The sequence below is a fragment of the Diabrotica virgifera genome, chromosome 6, assembly GCF_917563875.1.
Source record: "Diabrotica virgifera virgifera chromosome 6, PGI_DIABVI_V3a".
NCBI classification, from domain to species: Eukaryota; Metazoa; Arthropoda; class Insecta; order Coleoptera; family Chrysomelidae; genus Diabrotica; species Diabrotica virgifera.
Window position 1 is genome coordinate 80,725,947 of NC_065448.1, and position 14,079 is coordinate 80,740,025.

At 33.0% G+C, this 14,079-nt stretch overlaps 1 protein-coding gene across 3 annotated transcripts in view; it reads right to left on the reverse strand.

Moving 5' to 3' along the window:
- LOC126886472 (uncharacterized) overlaps window positions 1-14,079 on the reverse strand; it is a 614,879-nt gene that overhangs the window by 233,366 nt on the left and 367,434 nt on the right. The gene's annotated exons all lie outside the window — the stretch shown is intronic.

The following is a 14,079-nucleotide window of genomic DNA, read 5'->3' on the forward strand; positions in this document are numbered from 1 at the left end:
AGTCTTTTGTAGCAGTTGCCGCTAGGGCATCTATGCCATTTCGTTCGTTGCAATCCGTGACTGCGCGCCGGGGTTTGTTTTTGTTGGATCGGAGAGAGCAGCATATGTGCCTCCTGATGAGAGACTAATAAGTTTCGAAACCGGTAGAGGTGCTTGCTGCACTCTGATTGGACTAGAATATGATGCGGCTGTATTTTTGTTTTGCAACGAAATTGAAAATGGTTATTTATTTTTTATTTACATTTACTCTGATTGGAGTACGAAGGGAACCATTCTCGTTGGAACTTTACCGAGCTCAGCAGATGGGACGTGAATTATAAATTGTAAAATTCCCTGTATTTTAGTATTGTAATGAAATGATATTTTATGGTACTTTTTTATTTCTTAACCATTCCCTATACCTAACTGCTTTAATTTGTGCTTAATTGTTAATCGCACCAACAATCTTAACTACGTAGGTATTTTGATAGCTAAACCATTATTGGTAATTTTAAGGACCAGTCTGGATTAATGTGTATTTATTTCTGAAAAATTATCTGAGATTGAGTATTTTCACGGCCACCTTAATAAAATTTTACGTATTTTTTTTTGCAATTAATGTTTAGCTTGAATCACCAATAACTCACAAATTAAAGCAGTTAGGTATAGGGAATGCTTAAGAAATAAAAAAGTACTATAAAATATCATTTCACTACAATATAAAAATATAGGGTGTCCTATTTAAGAAAACTCAGAAAATACTCATTCCGAGTTTCGACCAACCCTGTATACTAAAATTAAAAATTTAGCTATACTAATGATTCTTAACAATAGTAGAGTATATTAAAAATCATTTGAAAGTAAGTAGAGTTTTAGATGTCAAACTACTACAATTCTACAGGTTGTGAATATTGCTACGAAATTAATAAAAAAACGTTAGTATTTTTTAAAATACCCTGTATAATATTACAAAACCTCATATTTTAAGAAAGAAGACATCGAGGAGAATCCAAAAATGTAAAAATATACAGGGTGTCCCATTTAAAAAATGAAGTTATAAGCAACTTCCGGTATAACCGGAAGTTGCAAAGAGATGAAAATATTTTCGTTTAATAGATCATCCTTCAAAACCCCTTTATTCCAATTTTCATTATTCTGTTACCTTTAGTTCTCGAGATATTTCTAATAGGCCAGTTATCTGCCTCACCCTATATAGTAGGATACAAAAACTTATACTCATTAAAGGTCAACTCTCTTCTATACGCTGATGATATAGTCTTAATCACAGATACACTAGAGAAAATGCAAAAACTAATATTGCAAAAAGAGATGCAGAATTTAAAAATGCAATAATATAATTTAATATAAATCTGCAATATTTTAAAACAAAACTTATGATAATAAATAAAGCTAGCGAAAAAGAAAGGGATACCAATAGAATAGTAAGGGAGCAAATAATACGTATTAGTCCTGGATCCCGCGTACCAAAAAAAGTTGATTAATATCACGCTGAAAGTTTGTTAATAACTTAACGGTGTCTAGTCGGACAAACTTTGATATACGGGAACACTGGAACAGGGGAAGTTTTAATTATTGTTGAACAGTTTAAAAATTTGGAACGCCAGATTACGAAAACGTCCCATGTATTTTGTAGGACAGAACATCCAATTGATTTGTTACCTTTTCATTAAACTCTCATGCAAAAATTAGACTACTATTACTAACCAACATGATTCCTGTCATTTGACATGTTCTTCGTGTTCCACTCGTTGAAATGCCCGGTGGGTAATAAACACTAGTCTGATTTTTGCATGAGCGTTGAATGAAATGATAACAAATCAATTGGAAGTTCTGTCCGACAAAGTACATGGAACGGTTTCGTAGTCTGACGTTCCAAATTTTTAACCTGTTTCACAAATTAATACTTCCCCTGTTCCAGTGTTCCCATACATCAAAGTTTATCCGACTAGACAACGTTAAGCTATTAAAAAATTTTCAGCTTGCTATTAATCAACTTTTTTTTGGTAGGCGGGATCCAGGTCTATATCTACTTTTAAATATTTGGGAAATATAATAACAGATGATGGGAAAACGGACATGGCAATAATAGTAATAAACTGTAGAAAGCTACTAACGTGTCGCACCTCGGCAACAACAATGTCATAAGTCGAAATTCAGTGTTTTTTTAATGTTTGGTGCATTAAATGGGTATTGTGTTTTCGTCAGCATCACTGTCGAAAAGATATTTTGTGTTATAAGCGCTAGATGGCGACTTATGTCTGTTATAGCAATAACTGTTTTTGTACAACTCTATTCAGCAACACTGTAACAACTCACTTATGACAGTGTTGCAGAAATATTTTTTTCAAATTAAGTGCACTATACTACTATTATTTACTAATAGTGGTAGGTCTTGACAACAACTAACACAGTCACATTATTCTGAGAGCCACGTTTGTGGTGTGAGTTCAGTTAGTTATAAACGGTTTTTTTTGTGAATTTGTCGTACAGTAGTAGATAAGACAAAAGATGGAATTTTAGAAAACGATAAAAGAGGAAAGCATCGGCATCAGGTAAAAGTCTCAGATGACATAAAGGAAGGAATTAGAGAGCATATAAATTCGATACCATGCATTGAATCTCATTACCTTCGCGCCCAAACAAGCAGGGAGTTTATAGATGAAGGAAAACATTTAGCTGACATCTATAGAGATTGTAAAACAATTTGTATGGAAGAAAATAAAAGTTATGGAAATGTCACCATGTTCTCACGAATTTTTAGGAATGAATTTAATATCTCATTTTTCCATCCTAAAAAAGATCAGTGCGGTACGTGTGAAGAGTATAAAAATGGGAAGAGTATAAGATCCCATCACAGGAAACTTATAATCGTCATTTAACGGAAAAAAATGTATCACGAATTGAAAAAGATAAAGATAAACAAAAAAGCAGAGCAGGTAAGTATATTACTGTCTGTTTTGATTTACAGGCAGTTCTCCAGACACCTTGTGGGGACATCAACTCCTTTTACTATAAATCAAAGCTAAGTACGCATAACTTTACTATATTTGACTTAGGATTATTAAATGGTTTCTACTATGTTTGGCACGAAGGAGAAGGTAACCGTGGATCTAACGATATAGGATCATGTTTGTACTCATTTCTTAAAAATGAATGCTCTAAAGGCCTTCCTGTTGTGTTATACTGCGACAATTTCTATGGCCAAATCAAAAACAAATTTAAAAATCCACAAGGAAAAAGTTTTCCTGTAGTTGGCTGTATACCATGTGATACAAAAGAATAAATCCTGTATAAAAGGTATATTTAAAAAACCCTCAAAAGGACCACATCAAATTCACATAACTAGTTTTCGACTGGTTTACCAGTCATCATCAGTGCTTAAGTGCAATGTACATGCTTAACCACCAAGATAGTATTACACAAAAATATGTGGGTCAAAGCCCAGTAAAAGTAGTCCGTCAAGGAAACATTGGTATAAAATGCTACCTTAAGCTTGGATGTTTAAAATATTATCTAATTTGCCCTAGGTAACATCTGAGAGCTAGGTGTGACTTGTTCACATGTTGGAAGTGTTTTTGTATCACATGATATACAGTCAACTACAGGAAAACTTTTTCCTTGTGGATTTTTTATTTATTTTTTTTGGAGATGGACATGCCGTCTCATTTCCAACATGTGAACAAGTCATACCTAGCTCTCAGATGTTACCTAGGGCAAATTAGATAATACTTTAAACATCCAGGCTTAAGGTAGCATTTTATACCAATGTTTCCTTGACGGACTACTTTTACTGGGCTTTGGCCCACATATTTTTGTGTAATACTATCTTGATGGTTAAGCATGTACATTAGGGTGGTGCGAAAAAGTCAAGTTAATAGTTCCGTGTCGCTATAGTGCGGAAAAGTTGAGATTGGTAATTTCAAGAAAAACAAAAAAACAATTATTCAAATAGGACTTTATCTTCCGATCCCGCAACGGGCCTAAAAATTATGAAAAAATGAAATGTTACCGTTTATTCAAAAATTTTTATTTATTCTCCATATACATTTTATTTATCGCTATAGTAAAATTTATTTACAGCTTGCATGGTTGAGCGATAAAAAAATAGTTTTACGATCCCGCAAGCTCAATGAAAATCTATAAAAATTTGATATTTTTGATGATTTTGATAAATTAAAAAGCATTTAGTTATCTCATTCTTCTGTTACATTGTAAAGCTCTTCGTTTTTTAGATATTGTATGACAATATTAAAACAAACCAGAACTCAAAGCGAGGGGGTGGTTACACTTCTAGCTCTACACGCACCCTTTTCTCCAACCAACCAATGAGTGTGTGTTTTTTACATTATTTACATAATATGTACATTTCTTTTTCATCTGTTTGTATCCAGCTCTTAAACGCCAACTTTGTATTGTGATTTGGTTTTAAAATCTGGCAGCATGGACCTTGATTTAAGTGTTGCTCTGATGAATCCATCCGTTTATTGAGGCCCACATACATTATACATAAGACGATGCTTCCATGACCAACTTAACGCTACGGCTCCATGGGCTGGAAATTGACGCTAGCAGTAGCCGCAAAACGAACTTAAGGTTCCACGGAACGGAATAGGAATAGCCGAACTGAACCGACTACGCACAAGTCCTGTAGTCGGTACAGTTCGGCTATTCCTATTCCGTTCTGCGGAACCATAAGTTCGTTTTGCGGCTACTGCTAGCGGCAATTTCCAGCCCCTGGAGCCGTAGCCTTACGCACCGCTCGACAGCTTGCGCGTGGCACGGATAGTTTTTTACATTCCTGCCTGGCATGTAGCCTGATGTAATGCAGGAACTTATATCTTCATTTGAAACTCTTCGAAGAACTGATGGAGAAGTTAGTTTTGTAACATTCTAGTCTATTATTTCAGTGTAGTCCTGTGCTTGAAAATTTAAAGTAGGAGGGATGAAATACTTTTGCCCTTGGCTTTAATCTGGCTGGCTTTTAACACTCTCCTTAGTCCTACTTGAAATTTTGAAGCATAGGACTAAACTAAAATAATAGACTGGAATGTTACAAAACTATCTTCTCCACCACATCCTCGAAGAGTTTCAAATAAAGATATAACTTCTTGCATTACATCGGGCGACATGACAGACTGGAATGTACAAAACTATCCCTGCCACACGCAAGCTGACGAGCGATGTCTAAAGTTGGTCACGAAAGCATCGTCTAATGCTAATTATGTGGGACCAATCGAGAGATGGATTCATCAGGACCGCACTTAAATCAGGGTCCATGCTGCCAGATTTTATCAAAAAATCACAATACAAAGCTGGTGTTTAAGAGCTGGACACAAACAAATGAAAAAGAAATGTTAATATGTAAATAATGTAAAAAAGCACACACTCATTGGTTGGTTGGAGAAAAGGGTGCATGCGGAGCTAGAAGTGCAACCACCCTCTCGTTTTGAGTTCTGGGTTGTTTAAATATTGTCATACAATATCTTAACAAGCGAAGATCTTCACAATGTAACAGAAAAATGAGATAACTAAATGTTTCTTAATTTATCAGAATCATAAAAAATTTCAAATTTTCATAGATTTTGATTGATCTTGAGGGATCAGAAAATATTAGTTAAATGCATAAAACTATTTTTTTATTACCCAACCATGCAAACTGTAAATAAATTTCACTATATCACTAAATAAAACTTACAAGAAGCATAAATAAAATTTTTTGAAAAAAAGGTAAAATTTAATTTTTTTCATAATTTTTAGGTCAGTTGCGGGATCGGAAGATAAAGTCCGATTTGAATAATTCTTCTTTTGTTTTTCTTGTAATTACCAATCGCAACTTTTCCGTACTATAGCGACACGGAATTATCAACTTGACTTTTTTGCACCACCCTAATGTACATTGCACGTAAGCACTGATGATGACTGGTAAACCAGTCGAAAACTAGTTATGTGAATTTGATGTGGCCCTTTTGAGGGTTTTCTAAATATACCTTTTATACAGGATTTATTGTTTGTTTAAAAGCAAATTTATTACCTTGTTACTTATTTATGTAGTAAGCAAACTCGATATTCCTTCGATCACTTTAAAGTCTTTGGTTGTCGGTCATACTCAAAATAAAGGAGACAACATGCACTCCCTGATTGAAAAACAGAAGAAACGTGTGCTAAGATCTGGTCCTATTTACATTCCTTCACATTGGATTCCTTTAATTTTTAATGCAAAAATACTGGTACTCCATACAAAATAACAGAAATGAACCTTACAGATTTTTTTGATGTAAAACATTTGCAGAAGAAAATGGGAACGAATTTCGTTTTAAATTCTGAATGAGAAAAAGTTTTGTGGTCCGACATTGCAACATAACAAGTACTTAGACATGAACTGTTTATTGTTTGTCATAAAACTTATTGAATTAAAACAGCTCTATAACGCACCACTAAAACTTTCCCAAAATAAAATTGATGCCCTGAGCTATTTATGCAACAAAAATCACATCATTTTAAATATCATGATTTTTATCGATCTTTAGGATGCAAAATAGATGCAAAATAGACCATCCTCTCAGTTTGTACAAGAGCAACATGCAACAATCATCAAAGAAAGGCGTCAAAAACCAGTAAGTAGTTACTTTAAAATTAATGTTAAAAATCTAAATAGGTACTAGACCAGGGCGCATCTGTAAAAATATTAGTACATTTGGACGTTGAGAGGTGACTCAAATTTTTTTGCAGAAATTGCTTGAAAATAAAACAAATAATAATATTTGAGTTATCCTCCCTCTCAAAAAGGTCCGGAACATTGTTTAAATAATCAAAATGTCAAAAAATTAAGGAAAAATTCGATTTTTTTCTTGGTTTTTTGATTATAACTTTAAAAATACTCATTTCCGAGAAAAGTTGTACTGACATAAAAGTTGCGTAATTAAATTTCCTACAATATAGAATTGGTTAAAAATTTAAGAAATAGTCACCCTTGTTGCAAAATAGCAATAATTGTGAAAAAAACATACAAAAACATGTATTCGCATTTTACGTTTTTCAACCATTTATGCTACACTTAGGAACTTCATATTTTACCCTGAAAAATTTTAGGATACAGTAAAATAATACTGTAAATTTCATTAAGATCGGTTTAATAGATTTTGCAAAATAAATTTTGCAATTCAGCTTTCGTAAAAAAAATTCCTTTTTTCAAAATGTTACAGGACTGAAAATAAAGCAGATAGCAAGTTGAAAATTTTTTTACGTATTGAAGTGTTTCGTATTTTACGTATTGAAGTACCTTTCATTTGCAATTTTGCAAAATTAAAATCGCTTAACACCACGGCGTCAGGAAATTTTTTAAATAAACATTAATTATTGGTGCTACGCGCAGGACAGCGGATATGTTGCTCTGATTGGGCATTCCAGTGACCTTTGATAATGATTGATACATTTTAATTTTTATGACATTTTGATATAAATAAAAAAAATTGTTTATTGCAAAATAAAAGCACATACTCTATCCTTTGAAATAACACTTTTATGAGCAAAAACTTTCTTTGTTCATATATTTTAACTTAAATAATAAAAGTTTATTATTTTTAAACATATGCAATTGTTTAAAGAATATTTCACAAACAATAATAAAATTAGTTTGATTTTTGTGGAATTAAAAAATTAAAATACAACAAAATATAGAGTAGGAAAATAATATATTAGATAAAGATTGGAAGAAACTTTGGTGGAAATCAACCTGTGTGAATCGAACACCGCTGTCCTGCGCATAGCACCAAAAATTATTGTTTATTTCAAAAATTTTCTGACGCCGTGGTAATTAATCGATTTTAATTTTGAAAATTGCAAATAAAAGGTACAGTACATTTCTATAAGCAAAAAAAAATTCAACTTGCTATCTGCTTTATTTTCAGTCCTGTAAAATTTTGAAAAAATGAATTTTTTTTGCGAAAGCTGTATTGCAAAATTTATTTTGCAAAATCTATTGAACCCATCTTAATGAAATTTACAGTATTGTTTTACTGTATCATAAAGTTTTTCTGGGTGAAATATGAAGGTCCTAAGTGTAGCATAAATGGTTGAAAAACGTAAAATGCGAATACTTGTTTTTGTATGTTTTTTTCGCAATTATTGCTATTTTGCAACTAGGGTGACTATTTTTTAAATTTTTAACCAATTCTATATTGTAGTAAATTGAATTACGCAACTTTTATGTTAGTACAACTTTTCTCGGAAATGAATACTTTTAAAGTTATAATCAAAAAACCAAGAAAAAAATCGAATTTTTCCTTCAATTCTTGACATTTTGATTATTTAAACAATGTTCCGGACCTTTTTGAGAGGGAAGATAACTCAAATATTATTATTTGATTTATTTTCAAGCATTTTCTGCAAAAAAAAAATTGAGTCACCTCTCAACATCCATCTCAAAACAGATCCGCCCTGGACTATACATGTTTCTAACGAGTATTGTGTAATAGGCAATAAGCAGATTTATTTTTTATGTTCTTATATAATTACGTTTGCGTTGTATTCTTTAAATAAATGTATTAAAAAATCTTAACAATCACTGTAACCTATCATAATTTTCACATTGAACCGCAATTTCTGTGCAATTTGTAACCACTATGATGAGCAACGGTGGCACATTGTTATAATCCATCTTTGGGTTTTCAGCAACACAGACACATTTGTGAATAATTAATAAGTTAGTTTCAAATTTCTACAATATAGAATACTAATTGATAAAATAACCTAAATTAATCCTGTTGAAGAAAAAATAACAAAATTATTATTTAATTTATAGAAATAATCGAATCTTAGATAGTAAGGATGATCTTCATACGGGATTTACTCAAAATGGCTGTTTTTGACTTATAACAGTGTTGTTGCCGAGGTGCGGTGTATTTCTCATATTTTAGGAAATCAGAAATAGACAAGAAATATAAACTCAGCATAGACAAGAAATACAAGAAATATATAGACAAGAAATAGACAAGAAATATAACAGCATAGTTAATCCGATAATGACATACGGGACGGAAACATGGATTGTGATAGAAATGAAGATATAAGGAGAGAGCTGGAGCAAGAACCTATAATGAGAAAGATCGAAAACAAACAATTGAACTGATTTGGCTGCATAGAACGAATTGAGCAAAAGCTACTAACAAAGCAGCTAAATGAAGCCAAAATGAGAAACAAAAGAAAAAAGGGAAGGCCTAGGAAGACATGGATGAACCAGATATAAAGAACCTGGCCACCAATAGAAGGACATGGAATAAATAGTTTAGAGGCGGAACAATAACATCCGACGCGACGCCCTGAAGGTCGTTAAGTTTGAGTTTCGTTTAAAATAATTATAGGTCTGGATCCCGCGTATGAAAAAAAAGTTGATTAATAGCAAGCTGAAAATTTGTTAATAGATTAAGGGTGTCTAGTCGGATAAACTTTGATATATGGGAACACTGGAATAGGGGCAGTTTTAATTGTGGAACAGGTTAAAAAAAATTTAGAACAGTCAGACCACGAAAACGGCACATTTATTTTGTCCGACAGAACAGACTTAAACTCTCCGAACAGAGATTAAACTCTCATTCAAAAATCAGACTGCTATTTATCACCTGTCATAATTCTTGTCATTTGACATATTCTACATGTTCCACTCATTAAAACGCCCATTTGGTGGTAAATAGCACTCTGATTTTTGCATGAGAGTTTAATCTCTGTTCGGAGAGTTTAAGTCTATTCTGTCGGACAAAATAAATGTGCCGTTTTCGTGGTCCGACCGTTCCAAATTTTTAACCTGTTCCACAATTAAAACTGCCCCTGTTCCAGTGTTCCCATATATCAAAGTTTATCCTACTAGACACCCTTAAGCTATTAACAAATTTTCAGCTTGCTATTAATCAACTTTTTTTCATACGCGGGATCCAGACCTATTATTGTTATTGGTTAATTTTACGATTATGTTTTATTAGTACATTCTTTTACGGTTTTTGCTGTAAATTTTAAAGAACCGCTTGGATTTACATGAAATTTGGCATATGCATAGCTAACATGTCAAAGAAAAAAAGTGATATTGTGGCGATGTGTGCGTTTGCCCTGGGGGTGACTTTCACCCCTATCGGGATGAAAAAATATATGTCCAGAATAAGACCGGAAATGGATAAAATGACTAATTTTAAGTAACTTTTGTTCGATAGAGCTTTTTCGCCAAGTCAACACTTTTCGAGTTATTTGCGAGTGAATATGTTCATTTTTCAACAAAATAACCACGTTTTTAGACGGTTTTTTGCGAAGTATTATGTCGAAAAAAATATTGTTAGCAAAAATATAGCCTGAAAAAAAGTTAAAAAAATGGTGTAAGCTTGAGGTCTCTGGACCTCGTAGAACCAGAATTATAGCCAATGAAAAATAGGTTCATATTCGCCAAATTTCAAATGGAATATTATAACGTGAAATATCCAAAAGATGAAGCACTTTTTGGGAAAAACCCATTATAACTTTTTTAAAGCGTTTAAAAAGGCTTTATTTCTGTTTTTATAACAAGTTTCTAGAATCAAATGTAAGCAAGTTACCGCTACACAAATTATTTTACTTACGTTGTGCTTATATTATGAACTGTATGTTTCATCGATTTAAAGTGCTTATTTTTGAAAAAATTTGGTTTTAAAGTAAAATTTTTAAAATTTTTAATTTTGAAAAAAATGTTTTTTTTCAAAATAACTTAAAAATTGTTAGAGATACCAAGAATCTCAAAAAACAAAAAAAGTCAGCATTGTTTTTATGAATATCTTGTATTTTTTTGTTTTTCTGTAAGACAAAAGTTGATTAAGATTTGGTGTTTCTAAATTGGCATACACTCGCGATCAGTGACTCGTTCAACCCCTTTTAACTACAGTCGTTTCAAAAATAAAGACTTTGAACCGATAAAACTTAGAGATCATATAAACAATACATACACGAGTAAAGAAACTTGTGAAGGGTAACGATTAAGTTAATTTGTGATACTAATTAGGAGGTGATTTTCCCGATTTTTTTTAAACAAAAACAGAGACTAACTCTATTTTAAGCATAACTTGTTTACTTTTGATACTAAAAATCTTTTTTATAAAACAAAAATGAAGTTTTTTAAACAGTTTAAATAAGTTGTAAGTAATACGTTTTCTCCAAAAAGTGTTTTAATTTTTGGTTATTTCACGATAAAATATTCCATTTGGAATTTGACGAATATGAACCTATTCTTCATTAGCTATAACTCTGCTTCTGTTAGGTATAGAGACCTAATAATATTTTGTTCAATTTTTTACAGGCTATATTTTTGCTCAGAATGTTTTTTTTTTTTCAAAAAATACTCATTTTTGAGTTATTTTCGAACAACCTTCTAAAAGCGTGGTTATTTTTTTGAAAAATGAACATATTCACTCGCAAATAACTCGAAAAGTATTAGTCGGAGAGATAGAAGCGGATTTTGTGCGTGATAAGTAATATGGAAAAACTATACGGGGATATGTTGAATTAGTTGTGTACATGACTTTCACCAACAGCCGGAAACCAAAGTGGGGGCCGAGGGTAGTTATAAGGGGTCAAAGTCGCGGTTTTTATTATTTTTTTGTGACTCTCATGATCTCTTGTGATTGAGATAGTGGACCAAAATTTGGGAATAAGTAGACCATGAGGTAACTAAGTATAATCTCCAGGGGTGGAACGCAGCGTGGTCGATAAAGAGGTGGGGGTAGGTGTGAATATAAAAAATATAGGGGTTTTTTGCGACGTTCTAGATTGAGATAGTGCACCAAAATGAGGGAATAAGTAGACCACGACTTAGCTAAGTAAAATCCCCAGAGCCGGAAACCAGAGTTGGGGATGAGGGTAGTTTTAAGGGGTCAAAGTCGCAGTGTGTATTATTTTTTTTTGTGACCTGGCACAACATTTGTCCCCCACGCAGCGTTCCGCCCCTGGAGATTTTACTTAGTAATGTCATGATCTACTTATTTCCAAATTTTGGTGCACTATCTCGATCACGAACGGCAAAAAAATGAGCGCCACAAAAAAAATAATAAAAGCCCCAAATATTACCCCTTATAACTACTTTCGTCCGCCACTCTGGTTTCCGCCTATGGAAATATTACTTACTTATGTCATGGTCTACTTATTCCCAAATTTTGGTGCACTATCTCAATCACGAACGTCGCAAAAAACCCTTTACATTTATTTATGTTCACCCTTGCCCCATCCCTTTGTCGGCCACGCAGCGTTCCACTCCTGGAGATTTCACTTAGTTACGTCATGATCTACTTATTCCCAAATTTTGGTGCACTATCTCGATCATGAGCGTCACAAAAAAATAATAAAAAACGGGATTTTGACCCCTTATAACTACCTTCCTCCCCCACTCTGGTTTCCGGCTTTGGGAATTTTACTTACTTATGTCATGGTCTACTTATACCCAAATTTTGGTGCACTATCTCAATCACGAACGTCGCAAAAAGCCCCTTATATCTGTTATATTCACCCCTACCCCCACCCCTTTGTCGGTCACGCAGTGTTGCGTTCCTAGAGATTTTACTTAGGTACGTCATGACCTACTTATTCCTAAATTTTGGTGCACTATCTCGATCATGAGCTTCATCAAAAAAAAAACAAAAACCGCGAATTTGACCCCTTATAACTACCCTCGGCCCCCACTCTGGTTTCCGGCCGTTGGTGAAAGTCATGTAGGTCTACAACTAATTCAACATATCCACGTATAGTTTTTTCATATTACTTTTCACGCACAAAATCCGCTCCCAGCTCTTAGACTATATTGACTTAATGAAAAAACTCTATAGAACAAAAGTTACTTAAAATTAGTCAGTTTATCCATTTCCGGATTTACTTTGTACGTATATTTTTTTACCCCCGAGAAGGGATGAGACCAACCCCCAGGGCAAAAGGACACATCGGCACAATATCACTTTTTTCTTTGACTTGTTAGCAATGTGCTTGCCAATTTTCATGTCAATCCAAGCGGTTCTTTAAAATTTAGAGGTTTTGCAATATTTTACCGTTAAAGAACGTACTATTTATAAAAATGCCCTAAGTATTAAGAGGCTATATTCTCCTTTTCATGAACATTTTTCAGTGCGTCACAAATTATAGAAAAAAAGGTAAGTCCGTGATAATACACATTTATGACATTTATTCTAACGTGACATTTTAGTTAAATCTGACAGTTGTCAAATTTTATTTTCAATTTGGAATAAAACCAAATCAATTGTGTCTATTGCATTTATAAAATGGTATTTTCTTTCATTTGTATAGTCTTATAAATTGTACAGATTATATTGATAATATTATTATTTTATTTAATAAATAATTCTTTTTTGATTATGGCGCCATCTATCGACAACTAGAATAATCACCGAACTAGAATAATTACCGAAGTATTCCCAGACGTGCCTTTTTTTCTGTCACATACAATTTAATGCGTTAGAGAGAAATCGAAAAACTGTGACGCACTGAAAGATGATCATGAGAAAAAGAATATCAGCGCGTCATCAATCTTAATTTGAGAGACAGTAGCTGCGCTGTTATTCGAAAGTTCTGCGAACCTTTGGCAACAGTGCCTCGGCGGTAGGTGACACTATCAAAGACGAAGGCACAATGATCTGATAATAATGTACATTGTGATGACGGTGAATATTTCTCTATGTTGCCAAATCAGTCAGTTAAGTTCGATTTTTTGTTATATAATTTATTTTAGTAGTTCCAATGTGACACAAAATCTAGGCGTGGGATTAAAAAGTTTATTCGAAAGAAGTTTATTTTTTTGTTCTTCTTAGTGGCGGTACAGACTCGTTTTTGTAATATTTTATTTAGATATAGAATAATTTCCACATACTAACATATTTTTCAAATTGGGCTCTGTACCGCCATTCTTTACTATATTACGTATATGTGTGCCAAAAAACTCGACAAAATAATCAAAGTTCAAGCTGCAATCTTGGAAAGCGTTTTCTGTCTTGATGACGCGCTGGTGTAGCCTCTTAACTACCTGTTGTGTGTATAAATAAAAAAATATCATTATTCCCAATAAAAATA